Source organism: Aotus nancymaae, unplaced genomic scaffold (assembly GCF_030222135.1).
Source record: "Aotus nancymaae isolate 86718 unplaced genomic scaffold, 86718_ANA_hifiasm-v0.15.2.pri h1tg000041l, whole genome shotgun sequence".
NCBI lineage: Eukaryota > Metazoa > Chordata > Mammalia > Primates > Aotidae > Aotus > Aotus nancymaae.
In genome coordinates, this window is record NW_026988455.1 from 43,596,887 (window position 1) to 43,601,718 (window position 4,832).

Below are 4,832 nucleotides of genomic sequence, written 5' to 3' on the forward strand. Positions count from 1 at the left end.
GAATAGGAGCTGGATAAAATAAGGCTGAGACCTACTAGGCTGCATTCCCAGGAGGTTAGGTGTTCTTCCTCACAGGATGAGATAGGAGGTCAGCATAAGATACAGGTCATAAAGACCTTGTTGACATAACAGCATGTAATAAAAAAGCCAGCCCAAAACCACCAAAACCAAGATGGCAATGAAAATAAACTCTGGTTGTCCTCACTGCTCATTATATGCTAATATATACATTAGCATGCTAAAAGACACTCCCACCAGTACCATGACAGGTTACAAGTGTGATGGCAACATCAGGAAGTCATCTATATGGTCTAAAAGAGGGAGAAATCCTGAGTTCCAGGAATTGCCCACCCTTTCCTGGAAACTCATGAAAAATCCACCCCTTGTTTAGCATATAATCAAGAAATAACTATAAATATTAACAGTGGAGCAGACCAAGTTGCTGCTCTGCCTATGGAGTAGCCATTCTTTATTCCTTTACTTTCTTAATGAACTCACTTTCACTTTACGGATTCACCTCAAATTCTTCCTTGCATGAGATCCAAGAACTCTTTCTTGTGGTCTGGATCAGGACCCATTTCCAGGAACATTTCTGACTCTTGAAAATAAATAATGAGCAAGTCAAATGCCTCCTTATTTTCCTAAGGGTTGTTGTTGTTGTTTTGAGACAGAATCTCACTCTGTCTCCGGGCTGGAGTGCAGTGGCACCATCTCGGCTCACTGCAGCCTTTGCCTCCTGTGCTCAAGTGATTCTTCTGCCTCAGCCTCCTGAGTAGCTGGGACTACCGGCACACGCCACCATGCCCAGCTAGTTTTTGTATTTTTAGTAGAAACAGGGTTTCACCATATTGGCTAAGATGGTCTTGAGCTCCTGAACTCCTGATCTTGTGATCCATCTGCCTCAGCCTCCCAAAGTGCTGGAATTACAGGTGTGGGTCACTGCATCCGGTCATTTTCCTCAGTTTTTAATAGCACATGACTCAGTTAGTTCCTCCTCAGGCAATCCTTTCCTCTCACCTCATTAACATTTTTATCCCAGTGTGCCTATGCCACTGGCTGCTTGGGCACAATTGTGTCATTAAAATCTGTCTCATTCTCTGTCTCACAATAGGTCTCTCTCTCAATCTCTCTCTCTCTCTCTGTGTGTCTCTCTGCCATTTGTGAATGAAAAATAAATAAATAAAAGTAAGGACCTTTTTAACAAATGCTTTTTTTTTCCCTACCCATGGGAAGGGGTGAACAAAGAAAAATGCTCTGAAATGACAGAAGCTGTTGCCTCCTTCAAAGCCCAGGGGCTGAGGCTGCCCTCTCCTTCCTTGGGTGGGCAGTTCTGTTCTGTCTTTTGTAGGTTTTGCAGACTTTATATCCTCATTCAGCTCCTCCGGCTCTGGGGATTGGCACAGCCCATTCACACACACTACCCTGCACTGGAAGGCAGGCCCATCTACAAGCTGGGCAGCCAGCCTCTTACGGTTCTCCCTACCTCTGCATCTTCCATCCTAGAAGGATCTAGGTATCTACTGCATTCTAAGAAGGAAAGGTGGCCCATCCCTCAGCCAGGCAAGCACACCTACACAGAACCTCAAAGAATGTTCTATCAGTTATTTAATTCAACTCAGACAATATAATCCAATCCATATGGGCTGCAAGGTGGTGAAAAGTCTCTCTATCTAGAAGCCTTGAGAAGTGCCAAGCTCAAGGAATGGGATGCAGAGCAGTAGGAAGAAGGACAGAAAAAACAAACACAATAGAAATCACTAGAAAGTGTTTTTCAGCAGGGGAGCTTGTGGGTTGAACAGCAGTGTCAGAATTTCTTAGGAAATTAAAGTCACATATCAAAAGCAAACTTTTAAAAATCAACATATAATTGTACATATTTATGGGGTACATAGTGATATTTCAATATATACAATGCACAGTGATCAGATTAGGCTAATTACCTTACTCATCATCTCAAATACTTATTACTTCTTTGTATCGGGATTATTCAATATTCTCCCTCTAGCTATTTGCAACTATGTATTATTGCTAACAACAGTGGTAGAGAATGCTAAAAAGTACACTTTTTTTAACAAGCAAATTCAGGCATGCCTCTTTTTATTGCACTTTGGAGATAATGTCTTCTTTACAAATTGCAGATTTGTGGCAAGCTGCATTGACCAAGTCTGTTGGCCCCATTTTTTTCAACAGCATGTGGTCACTTTGCATCTTTGTGTCACATCTTGCTAATTCTTACGGTCTTTCTCTTGTGATTGTTTTGGGGACATCATGAACTACACCCACACAAGATGGCAAACTTAATAAATGTTGTTTATTTTCTGACTGCTTTACCAACTTGCCTCTCCCTATCCTTCTCCCTCTCACCAGGCCTCCCTATTACCTGAGACAAAACAACACTGAAATTAGGCCAAGGTGGCTCATGCCTGTAATCCCAATACTTTGGGAGGCTGAGGTGGGGGAATCACTTGAGCCCAGGAGTTCAAGATCAGCCTGGGAGACATAGTGAGACCCCATCTCTACAAAACAAAAAACAAAACAACAACAAAAAAAATTTTTTAATGGAATCTTGCTCTGTCACCCAGGCTGGAGTATAGTGGCGCAATCTTGGGTCACTGCAATCTCTTCTTCCCGGGTTCAAGGGATTCCCTTGCCTCAGTTTCCCAGTCTCCTGGGATTACAGGCACACACCACCACATCTGGCTATTTTTTTTCATTTTTAGTAGAGATGGGGTTTCACCAAGTTGGCCAGGCTGATCTTGAACTCCCAGCCTCAAGTGAGTCTCCCACCTCAGCCTCTCAAAGTGCTGGGATTACAGGTGTGAGCCACGACACCCAGCCAAATTTTTTTTTTAACTACAGGCATGGTAGTGCACACCTGTAGTTCCAGCCTCATGGGAGGCTGGGGCAGAAGGATCACTTGAGCCCAGGAGTTCAAGGCTGCAGTGAGCTATGAGAGCACCACTGCACTTCAGCCTGAGGGACAGAGCCAGACCCTGTATAAAACAAAAGAAAAGAAAAGAAAGAAGGAAGGAGGGAAGGAAGGAAGGAGGAAAGGAAGGAAGGAAGGAAGGAAGAAAAAAAGAGAGAGAAAGAAAAGAAAATTAGTCCAAGTAATATCCTATAATGACCTAAAAAGTGTTTGAGTGAAAGAGTCAACAGAGTTGCATGTCTCTCACTCTAAATCAAAAGCTAGAAATGATGAAGCTTAGTGAGGAAGGCATGATGAGCCAAAAGCTAGGCCTCTTGGCCAAACAGCTGAGTTGTAAATATACAGGAAAAGTTCTAAAGGAACTTAAAAGTGCTGCTCCAGTGGAAATATGAATGATAAGAAAACAAGATGGTCTTATTGTTGATGAGGAGGAAGCTTGAGTGGTCTGGAGAGAAGATCAAACCAGACACAACATTCCCTTAAAGCGAAGCCTAATCCAGAGTAACCCCTAACTCTCTTTAATTTTATGAAGCCTGAAAGAGAGGTGGGGAAGCTGCAGAAGAAGAGTTTGAAGCTAGCAGAGTTTGGTTCCTGAGGTTTAAGGAAAGGAGTTCTCTCCAAGACATAAAAACGCCAAGTGAAGCAGCAGGTGCTATGGAAGTTGCAGCAGGGTATCCAGAAGATCCAGCTAAGGTAATTGACGAAGGTGGCTACACTACACTACAGAATTGTGTTATAGATGAAACCATCTTCTCTTGGAAGAAGATGCCCTCACGACTTTCAGAGCTAAAGAGAAGTCAATGCCTGCCTTCAAAACTTCCAAGGACTGGCTGACTCTCTTGTTACGGGCAAATGCAGCTGGGGATTTTAAGTGGAAGCCAACGTTCTTTTACTGTTCCCAAAATCCTGGGGCCCTGAAGAATTAGGCCAACTCTACTCCACCTATGCTCTATCAACGGAACAACAAAGCCTGGATGGCAGCACGTCTGCTTACAGCACGGTTTACTAAATGTTTTAAGCCCACTGTGGAGACATACTGCTCAGAATAACAAAAAAGATTCTTTCAAAATATTGTTTATTGCTCATTGACAATGCTTCTGGTCACTCAGCAGCTCTGATGGAGATATACAAGGAGATTCAGGTTGTTTTCGTGCCTCTCAACACAACATCCATTCTGCGGTCCATGGATCAAGGACTAATTTCAACTTTCAAGTCTTGTTATTTAAGAAAGACTTTTTTTTTTCAGTCTACGTAGAGACTGCCAAAAATTGCCAATGCTGACTATATTTCAAGTCATCATGGCGAGGTATTGGGAAAAGTTTTCAATTAGCAATAATCGCGCCTCAGATAAACCTCATTGGCTACGATACTGCCACTGCGCAAAGCTAAGAAAGACATTTTGTAAGATTAGAGCTGCCATAGTCAGTGATTCCTCTGATGGATCTGGGCAAAGTAAATTGAAAACCACTAGAAAGGATTGGCCATTCTAGATGCCATTGAGGACATCTGTGGGAGGAGGTCAAAATAGCAACATGAACAAGAATTTGGAAGAAGTTGATTCCAACCCTCATGGGTGACTTTGAGGGATCTAGGACTTCAAAGGAGGAAGTCACTGCAGATGTGGAGGAAACAGCAGGAGAACTAAAATTAAAAGCCTGAAAATGTTACTGAACTGCTAAAATCTCATGATAAAATTTGAACAGATGAGAAGTTGATTCCTATGGATGAGCAAAAAAAGTGGTTTCTTGTAATGGAATCTAATCCTGGTGAAGATGCTGTGAACACTGTTGAAATGACAACATAGGATTTGAAATACGACATAAACTTAGTTGATAAAACAATGACAGAGTCTGAGACGACCGACTCCAATAGAAAGAAGTTCTACTGTGGGTAAAATGCTATC

At 42.5% G+C, this 4,832-nt stretch overlaps 1 non-coding gene across 1 annotated transcript; it reads right to left on the reverse strand.

Moving 5' to 3' along the window:
• Positions 1-4,175: 4,175 nt before the first annotated feature.
• Positions 4,176-4,316, reverse strand: LOC135268742 (U4 spliceosomal RNA). Its single transcript, XR_010337097.1, has one exon. It is a non-coding gene; the product is annotated as a U4 spliceosomal RNA (small nuclear RNA).
• Between the last annotated feature and the right edge of the window lie 516 nt (positions 4,317-4,832).